Below are 11600 nucleotides of genomic sequence, written 5' to 3'. Positions count from 1 at the left end.
TATCAGATTTCCCATTAGTGTAAAAGAATCGACGAGCTTTCATTAATTTGTCGCCAGTATTTCACAAACAGCTAAAACCAATTTCCACTTGATCCTCACCTCACTTTTTTTCCCCTCATTTATTTTGGTATTGATTACATTCCAATGTGTAAAGAAGAGACACCTTCCACTGTCGATTGAGCACCCGTCACCTGGCACCTCAATAACAATCAAATTTTACTTCTGACAATTTCATTCGTGAAGTAATCCTGAATCGTTTTTCCGTTCGCCATCCAGTGAATTACAGAGGCACCTCGGCAATTGAGCTTTCCATCTATTTTCTTTTCACATTTTATTTTTATTCTGGTAAATCTGAAAAGCGCTAGAACACGACAATTTTCACGTAACAGTGAGAAAATGACGAGGGTGAAAATCAATATTACTGATCGATGAACAGCGACGCGAAATTCAATTTACTGTATACAGTTCAATGAGACAAAAGTAAAGCCCCAACTGAGAGTGAGAAAATTGGATTTTTTTCAATTTATCATTCTCCCTCTCTTTCTCGATAATGCAAAGTCCACTGCTATTTGTCGAGAATAAATTTCATTTTTTCCCCCTCCATTTTCCACGAGTTCAATTTTTTTTTCATTCTACAAATGACCTCATTCCTCGACATTGTATGGAATGCACAACAGTTTTTTTTTAATTTCACCCGACGGAGTTCTCTCTCCCTGCAGGGGTGAAATTGTTGAGTGCTGCGAGTACAACTAGCGCACACTAGTTACATTTTTTTTCCCTTCTGCATAACTACACATTCCGCTCGAACAACCCCCGGGGTCTCGAGCCAACTGTTGCAAAAATAAAGTGCTCTTGGATATCGATATCATTGTTTTTATTTTTTGTCATCGTAATCTGTTGCAGCATGAAAAACCCGGGAGCAGTATTCAAATTTTGTGATTGATTGAATTTCAATTCTCAATTTTACTCTAATGGCGATACGATGGACAACGATTTTTCCGGGTAATTTCTCAGGGACAATGAGAACTCTCGTATATTGATGAGTATCGAATCATTTGGACGGAGATTCAAGGACTAATGAATCAATCACGTGATTCGTCGGTGAAAAATTATTGCTTCCACATATTTAACGAGTGAATACTTGAATGCATTTGCATTCACGATGGCCACTCGATTGGTACATGACGTGAGATTTTTTTTCCTCGACATTCAATACAAATACTCACATGATGTACAACTGACGGTGGGGATGTTGTTGATGAATTGTTTCCCTCGATTATTTGTCAGCTTGGAATTTTGTTAACTCGACATCATTAGCGGAAATTATTTATTTTTATAATTACGTTTCACAGGGGCAATCGATGATTTCGATTATTGGTGAGTGTTGGGTGATGTACCTCGAAATTGGAGAAATAATAAATTAATCGAGTGATCCGTTAATGAAGACTTGTTGCTCGCAAATATTTATACTGAGGAAAAACAATATTTATTTGTATTAAATTGTACTAAAGTATGTATCAAATTATATAAATTATGTTGTTCTAGAACATTTGCAAATTACTTATCACAACCAATAAATTCTAGAATAATTATAGGAGTGAAAGAATTGATTGAAATTTTTCCTTTCGGAACATCAAAAATTTGGAAAAACTTCATAGTCAGAAAGGGATTTCAGTCAAGATTATGTACGATACAGTAGTCCTTAGAGACAATAAGATTGTGATAATGAAAACCTTGTTGCATCCCCATAGAATAACTAAATGAAAGAAATATAATTTTCATAAACTGAATGCTTCTTTCCAGTAAATAAATATTTGGAAAACATATTTCTCTCTCTCCACCGGCAGGATTGTTCATTAAAAATTATCTTATCTTTTTATAAAAAAGTGTCATGACTCCTTTTATTCCTATGCTTCGTAATTTTTTTGTTCTGATAAACCAGAAAATGACTGTACCGTTAGGATAAAATTTCCAAGGCCGTTCCACATTCATTATTTATCCGAACGAAATAAAAACTAATAATCATACATTAATTTTTACAACATTTTGGAATGAAAATGGGTACATGTACAACAGACGTAGAGAAATAATTCAATAAAAATTACCTGAAAATTGTGAGAACAAAGGTCCGATAAAAATTGCAGTGGATCCAATAAAACGTACGAATCGCTCCGTAAAAATGATCCAACTCCCTGTGGGTTATTTACCGAATATTCCGTACATTTTACTGGACCTTTCGTAATTTTTATGGAGCTTTTGTTCTCGGTTACAAATTACGGAACTTCCACATCATTTTTATTGAACCTTTTCTCTCCATATATTGGTACACGACAAGAGAAATAGCAAAATCGCTTTACTGCCCCTTTCAAATTCAAAATAATAATCACACAATATAAAAGCCAAAATCGATTTCACCCCGTCCATAGAATTTTGTCATACCATCGCTATTGCGTATCACCTGCTATAAACATGGAAAAATACCATGTGTTCAACTCGCATGATAAAAGGCGTGACTCAAATGGATTCAATTCACGCGTATAAAATATATTTCAAAATAATCGAAAACCACATTTTCGACCCCGGTCGTAGGCGTCCACTCCATCAACATGAATAAACTGAGGGAAAGGGGAGATACAGCGTTCGCATTAAATTCAAAGTGGACAAAAAACGAAAGAGATACTCTCTGTTGTGGATTAATCCGATTGAAAATTATCGACCGTTGCGTGAAGTGAGTTGTACACATTTTTTCTCCACTAAAAAAATTACTGCTTTGGAGTTACGCAGTTTCAGGTGTTTTTATCGGATTCGTCGGCCGGAGAACTTTATAGGGACTTCCAAAAAACGCGGCGCAGCATCCGAGGGACTCGGATAACTACACGAAAAAAAACAATACTCATATCAAGTGTATTGAGTTTTCGATAGTAAAATCAATAACCAATTGTTTTTTACGGCATTTTAGTACATACTATAAACGGATCAAGTAACACAGAAACATTTATATATAATATGTGCAGTTAACCTGTACTTGAATTAAGTATAAAATATGCTGAAAGTGAGTATATTATCAATTAAATTATTTATTTTTATTTAATTATTTATATTATGTAATAAATTGAGTATGAAATGAAAGTATATTACTATAGTTATTTCAGTTATAATGTAATCATACTTATTTTAAGTATAACGTATACACTTAAAACAAGTTTAGAATCTATTTGATTTAAGTATAGTGTCTGTGAAAGTATGATTTTCGATATTAAACTTGAAATTTGATCGGAGCAAATGCAATTTGTCTGTATCAGTGGAGAATTTGAACTGCTTTCATGACAATTCACAGAAATTAATTGTAAATATTCAAATGTCATCGGATAAATGATTTCGGGTCAATTAATTTAATGGAGTCAATTGCATTTCAAGGCACTAGACCACATTCAGCAAAGAAACAACAAAAAATTGAGAGGTTGAATTTTCTGCGTTTTGTAAATGGCTACGATGATTTTTCGGTCATGAAAATACCGATTTGATATTTTCAAATGATTAAATTAAATTCGGTGGTCTCACATGGGTTCATCTTATGGCCATATGATCACCGGGATACGAACTCTCGCTCACGAGACGATTTGTTTATGATATTATATTAGCGCGCTAACTCCTTCACCAAAGACGTCTCTTGATTTTTTTAAAGTATTTAAACAACAAAATGAGAGAATGTGCACTGAGAGAAAACTATGTTCGTTTTTATAAAACAAAAATGATTGACAAAATTATATTTTTCTCTTAGTGCGGCAATATATGAATGAAACCCCAATTAAAATACAAAAACACTGGCTGAACACTCCGAATATTGCCGAATATCGAAAATTGTGTCATGATAGCAAATTAGAAAATAGAATCGAGTTTTCATTCCTCGGTGTCAGCCCGATTTTTGAGCGACTGTCGATTAGTGATCTGAAATTATTCCAGAAGTGACAAGATTCCATTCCAATTCCATCAAGATCCGCAAGAATAAGACCGAAGATAGCAATCCAATCCGATTGAGTGCCTCAATATAATTACCTAAATTGCAATTTCAATTTCATTAACCCAAAAAGACTATTTTTCAAATTCACCACGATTATAATAAAACCCGCAGCCACCCTCTCGTCCAAAAAAACTTCTGACCCAGTAGCTTGGCAAACATTTTGGAAATTAAAAAAAAACATGGGCAGCTAAATACAGCTCCTCCCTCTACTTCCAAATGGCGCCATCAAAATTGAATTCTCCCAACTCTGAGGGACTCTTCCACCACCATTAATCAACGATAGAATATTATTTCTCGAATTATTGATAACATTATTCCAACAATCCAATGGAATTTCGCAATCAATGGAATTCCAATCACAATTCAATTCGCTAAAAATTTTCAACCACTTTCCAAGCTCATCCGCATCATTACCAAATCCATAAATACTATATGGTACATCACAAAAGAAACTGCTGAGTGCAGAAGCCCGTTACTTGTAAAGATGTAAGAAACATGATACGTCAAAGCCTTTTTTCGGTTAAATCTATTTTTTGCTCCATCGGATCTTCACCAACAAGGAGCTTTTCTTAGCATCATGATTCCACCCCAGTGGCTAAGAGTTACCCAGGCCACTTATGCCGGTATATTCTCCATACAACAAGACAGTTTTCCGAGTTGAGAATGCTCCTCGTCTTTATCTCGAGGGATGCCCTTTTGACGGGCTCTCCTTGTTGTCGTCTCCGTCGGCCCCCGTTGGCATTGCATTAATCTTCTTCTCCCGTTTTCTCCCATCCTCTCTTCACCCTCTTTCGTCTTTCCACCTTATCCTCCTCCCCCCTCCCCGCCTTTCTACCCTTCCTCTAACCCACCCCCCTCCCCAATATCGCCGACTGCCGACGAATGGTCTTATTGAAAATTCTACCGAGCACTTCTTAGTTTTTCCCTACTCCGATTCACCGTACAGACAGAAACCCAACGGAGACGGACCCCTTGGGGCTTTTTCCACTGCACGAGACCAGTCGATAGTATTATCAATCACTAGATGTCGCACGTGTCCATTTCCGATACGCCTCGATGGAGGACACGAATGTGTTAAAGCTTGCAACTTCAATCACGCGTACATGCATACCAGCTTTTGAAGTTACTGGACCGCTCTTCAATTTCTCCCTTCAGTAAAGCACGTCTGTACGTATTTGCGCCTCGTTGGCTACTGTCACATTGACATTTTCTAATAATGGCATTCGGCGCTGTGTGTCAAAGGAAATACCGGTGAAGAACGGTAATTGCAGCGGCAACATGAAGATCAGAGGAGACGGAGTTCGACTCTGGTCGAAATTATTTTTTCAATATTGGAGAAACGTTTGGAGAATATTTTGGAAATGTTTATATCGTGGGTTCCAGTGTGTTCGAGACCTGACGAATTATTATGGCCCGAAACAATCGTAACTCGAGAATTGTGGAATAATACAAGAGCTTTTTGGGGAGAAAAATTTTCGGTCTGATGAAGATTTTTTTAAATCATCGGAAATATCATTGAAAGATGGGAAGATCTTCCTGGGGATTCACAATGATTCTTTGGAAGGTCTTTGGAAGACATTTTTTATGTTGAAGAGAGCTTTTTAAGAATATTTTTCAAATGATATTTAGAACCTGTTCAGAAAAAAATATTTTTGTCTGCAAATAGTTTGAAGAATCTGTTTGGTTCACCGGGGACATCTTCCCGAGATCGTTCGATGATTCTTCTGATGATTCACCTGAAATTTATCAGAAAACATCTGATTGATTTTATAAAGTCTCTATCCATCCACCGACATCGGTAAAGCGAATGATTAAAGTTTTTCGAACGACGTCGTTGATATGTCACTAAAACTTTACTATGATGTACGCTATTAAAAAATCAAGAAGATTTTTTGGAGTCTCGGAGTCTCCAAGTGAAACTGGACATCTTAATCTTCACTCAAGATTGTTTACCTAACGTCTAACCGATTTTGAGCTGATCCATACATCACTCTTATGACCAATTATTTTCATCTTACTTCTACCCTCGATTAGCTAATGATAAGTTTCCAAGCGACGATTTATAAAAAATGATACACTCCCAGAATGGGGATTAGGTCCCTGGGTCCCTATTGTACAGCCGGGTTCATTTCCCAAGTTCATATTTAATTTCAAATACGATCAGCTTTTGTCCACAGCTGAAGGTAATCACTTAACAACAGATTCCGTAGTTTCTATTCAACTGTAAACTAGAAAATATGAGATCAATTTTCGTTCCATTATTTCAATCAGAAATCCACCACTTTCAATTGACTCGTCAATGTTGGCTGAGAACTCAGGCAAGCATTGGGCCACGCCATGTTGTCGTGACTGAATGAGGATTAATAATTGAGTCTCAGTCCCAGCTAGAATTATCCTACCACAGCCCAGCCTTGTCCACCAAGTCTGGCGCAATGTGACAATCCCAGACTGCACCAATTCTGGACCTGAATTCAAAACTAGCCTCGATCCGAGACTAGCCAGTCTTCCGCCAGGTCTGGTGCCTGTCCGGCCCATTTGTTCCCTTTCCCCTGGATAATTCTCCTTTCAGTGCAGCCAACATCTGGTCTAATTTACCGAACTCTCATTTCGCAGTCTTCCCCCCACGTTATTGCAAAGAAAGTGTTGATGAGCTTCTCGGCTCTTTAGAGTGTTATACCGTATATCGTCGTTTCCAATAATGCGATGAAAGGTACTCAAGTTTTTATCGTAGGGATATGGGTTTACCGGCGTGTAGAGCACACGCGCTGGGATGAAAATACTTGGTGAATTAGAAGGCTAAAAGGTTATCTCTATAATAGTGCTCATGCATCAGGCTGTATTATTAAACTACCACACGCCTCGCTGATTCTTTATCCCATTTACTGGACCAAGGTGTGCAGCATGGCTGATTAGATACGGAGTCGTTGGTGGGACTCGATCAATCATAAAGTTACGTAACTAAATTTAGACGTTGAATGTGGGTTTGAATTATCAGAGCATTTTTTTTTATTAAATTACTGGGGTAAATGCACGCACCGACAAGCGAGGTGAGACATGCCAGGTCTGATGTTAAATGCAATCAGACAGTTCTTGTTTCAATTTTTTTTATTGACTCGAGAAAAATAGGTGATAATTGCCATCTATTATATTTTAATTGCACACCTTCCATTGTGTGACTCCATACATATTCTAAAACAGCATTTTATATTAAAGAAATCCGGTAATTAATTAATCAATTAGTCCCCAACATATTTCCTTTCGTGACACCATATTTGTGATTCTGCACTAAAATATTCCCCCTTCAAGTATCATTTTAATTATCCGTAATCGAAATATCATGATATGCATATCATCGCATTGAGTCTACCATAAATTTTAATAATTTTACGGTTCCCGAAGGGCAATCGTAACGAATTGTTCGAGGGAGAATGAGCATTTTCAGATGAAGCTTAATAAAACTTTGGGCATTTGGTGGAGGCGCCGTATGGGGGAAAAGCGTCGTAATTAATTTCAGCTTTCTTCCCGGATTTTAGGGGTTCTCCATTACCCTCTTGCCATCTTTCTCGTCTTCACCGTCTCTCATTCCACTCACTTTGCTTTTCCTTGTGCACTCTTGGGATATTCAAGGTGAAGGGTACGAGCGGTGAGAGGCTGGGCTATGCTAAGAGCGCCCGAAGGCACGTTTCGGGTATAATACAAAATTAATTTCCTCTTTTCTACCTTCTTTTATCATGATACTTTTCCCTCGCTGCCTCAACGGGTTTCTACTTCCTTTATCCCTTTTCCACCCGGGCCACACGCCCCCCTCCCCCTTCGCCCCACCTCTGCTCTCCTCACTCCCCATCACTTTTCATGCTTTTCCGGTGATGGTATCCGCTGTATATTCACTACACAGCCACGTGCTAGGAGCCATCCACCTTGTTGGAGAATTTTTTTAAAAATATTTTCATACCCCATGAGTTACTCCGCTGTCTTTAATTAATTTCCAAAATTCAAGATTCCAGATAAGCACGAAATATACGGAGAGGTTCTTATGAAAATTTATGAGTTATCTGGTGTATTCAAAAGAGCTCTCGAGATAAATGGGATAAATGGAGATTATTTTAAAGAATATTTTCTTCGGGTCTTTTAGGATGCCTTGATATTCGGATTTATACCTTCGTGTCGTGAAATATTTCCTGGAGTATTTACAAAAGACGTAGACGCCTACGTTAGTGAATATATTTTGAATATTGACTTGAATGGAAATTTATTTGTTTGTTTTATTATTGAGATTACTGATATGTTTATTCATCAATGACTAATGAGAATTAAATAACGAATGTGTTTATGTATTTAGTAGTTTTGATTGTTGTGAATGAGATATTTATTTCCACCAAAACCATTTAAATTTTTATCCTTAATTTCTGTCCAGGTTCGGAGTTTATTTCTGGGGCGACAAACACAGCGATTGGCCTGAAAATTGATCGACCCCTGGGGTAAAATTTAATTTATTAATTATAACTAATAAAGAACCACGGAATCATTCATTTTATTATTATCATTTTTATTAGTATTATTATTGCAGGGAAGTGGTGAAACTAGCAGTCTAATAGTGACGAATGTTTTATGAATATCTCTAAAGCTATGACAGATAGCCAAATGTTTATGACAACGTTTTTCATGAAGAAAATTGAGTACTACAATAAATGTTATAACAAAAATATCGCTATCTCTTTTAGATTCGGAGATATTGCTCAAAAACTCGATTCAGAAATGAGTCAACTTATCTCTTTTACCTCTTCGCTACAGGAATAGTTATTTGGCTTTATTTTTCAATAGTTATTAAATTTTTAAATTCATAATAATTATTATATTCTTCCCTTATAATTGGCAATTGTCATCTAAGATTTTATTTTGTTTCTGACATACGAGACAGGGCAATTGCACCTCGCAGATCGCGAAGGTAATACATTGTTAAACACCTCGGGACATCCCTAGATATCGATTACAAACTCTGATGTTCATCGATATAGTGCGTCTGTACTCCTGTAACAGAAAATTGTCAAAATCTTATTGATGGCCCCACTCAATTTGAAATGGTGCATCCAATCAGAGTCACTCATATATTCATGAATATTTATTCTTCAATGGATAACGAACGATGTAAAGGTGATTAACAGTTAACGTCTCGAGGGGGCACACTCTTCAATTTATTTCATCAACATTACTCTTACATTAATCACCGGAGGCATGTCGGGTGAAACGTCATCGCCAGCAGCCGGGTAATTAGAAACGGTCCACTTTGCCCAAGCAAATTAGGGGCGCGCCTAGATAAATAATCAGTTGAAAGTGAGATTGAGTGGTTTAATGGTGTTTGTTGATGCAGAGCCACGGGTGGGGATTCACCACGATATTTTAAAGTGAAATTGGACAAGGTTTGTTTCAACGAGATGAGAGAAAAAAAAACTCATCAGATTTTTCTTATGAGAGACCATTTATCATCGATTATCCATGTGCTGTTGGAATTTACGCTGGAATTTTGTGATAATGAGATGATCATTTTCGACTATTTTTAGGTTCGATAGAGTTATTTGTAGAGGAAGAAAAAAAAGTTCCGTACAAATTACATAACTGGTGGATCATTTCTCTCAAACGGGAAGATAACTGTTACCAAATAGTCAACAAACTTTAGGTAGTGGAACGGTCATTCTCCCGAAAGGGTCAAAACACAACATAACACACATTATCAAACGATTGAGTAATTTTTGCTGTGATGAATAGAGAAAATGGAATTTTTCTTTGATTTCTTTGATTTTGATGATTGAAAGAAAAAAGTACCATAAAACAGTTGTACATGTTTAGTTCTTGCTAAATAATCATCCGATTACCGAAGAACATTTATGAATATTTCGTGAATTGGTCACTCGAATTTTTAATTGATTGATTCTAAGGAATTCCGCTGTGAAATTATTGCGCGAAAAGTCGACTGATCTCTGTTTTTAATTTCACTTCTGAATAAAAATAACAACGATCTCCAATTGATTTCTGAATTATATCGATTATTATATAATTCAGAAATCAATTCGCAAGATTATTATAATTTTCATCAATTTCCATCGCTTTACGAATTATTTAGTAGCAAAATTGGTTTAATTCTAAAATGAACTATTATACTAACAACAGCACGAATTATTTATTCTTCACAGTTGGATTTTATTCGATAACAATTCAGTTCTTCCAAACGTGCATTCATTAACCGTTACCAAATGGATACAGTTTTTTTGAATAAACTTTCGTCGTTCGTTGATTATTAACGAAAATTTATTTTGTCTCATTCAATTTTCCTATCCAGTATTCTTGAATGAATGATTCTGTCAGTGCTCTTTGTGAAAATTTTGCAGAAGAGAACTATTTGCATGGATCATTTTTAATAATAAATATACTCCTATTCCATCGCGTCCTGAGATTGAATTTTTCAGGGAAGCAAAAATGGCTTTTCGATTTTACGATATTGTGCACGGAATTCCGTGAATTTACCTCTGATAATCTGAATCGCTTTCGATAGAAAGAGAAATTTATTCGCGATATCACTCATAAATTCACAAATTTCTAACCATTTTCAGATATTGCAAAAATAATGGTAGTTATGTTTCGTTATTAATGGAGCCTTTGCCATTCAATAAATAATCGTGGAAATTTTTTGCATTAAATCACGTATATTTTTACATAATTCGCCAAATAGAACGTCTAATGATCATTATTCAAATTCAACAGGAAGCGAAGGAAGCCATTTGTCTAAATTTTCCTCATATACTATCATTTGATGAACTGTAATACTCCAAACAAATCATTTTATTGCACCGCCTCAGCTGCGACCCAGACAAACCTGATCTTAAATTCTAGTGTCGCTAAAAATCCAAGTGGCTCCTGCACCGTTAAATTCCAAGAGGGAGAGAAACTCCAGAAATCACCCGCCCCAACCTCCAGCGTTATAAAAATAATGAACGACCCGAACTAAGTTATTTTATGGTTCCCACTCGTGTAATATCTCGCTTCCCTCAATTTTCGATTTTAAAAAGAAACTAGAACAATGGAAATAAATGTGAATCATTACTCACAGCTGAATATATCGAGAAAAATGTCGTAATAGTATTCATAGGTATTTTGTACTGTTTACAAAATTTTATGATTGCAATTAATGGCGTGAAAATGGCTTTGTCACCTGGAGGGGAATTTTTTATGAAAATTATCCTATCGTTTTCTCCACGAAAAAGTACAAAATGGTGGGGGGAAAGCAGTAAAATGAGCTAACTAACTTATCTCCAAACTTGTTTTTCGATAATTATCTCAAAAATTCCGGAAATGGCTCCGTTTCCAACAATGAGTTCTAAAAAATAATGGATAATCAATTATAATCATAATCGATTATTTGCCGATCGATAATCGATTAATGGAAGCGCATTGATAAAACAGACATAAATGCCGCGGCCGTGGTGGCAATAGTCCTCATGTAAAAAAACTGTAAAATATGAAATCTATTAATCGAAAATGGTGGACATAATCGAAAGATCGCACGCGACATTGAACGCGATATGGT

The sequence above is a fragment of the Diachasmimorpha longicaudata genome, chromosome 13, assembly GCF_034640455.1.
Source record: "Diachasmimorpha longicaudata isolate KC_UGA_2023 chromosome 13, iyDiaLong2, whole genome shotgun sequence".
Taxonomy (NCBI): domain Eukaryota; kingdom Metazoa; phylum Arthropoda; class Insecta; order Hymenoptera; family Braconidae; genus Diachasmimorpha; species Diachasmimorpha longicaudata.
The sequence above is the reverse complement of the archived record's forward strand: the minus strand, read 5'-3'. Positions refer to the sequence as shown.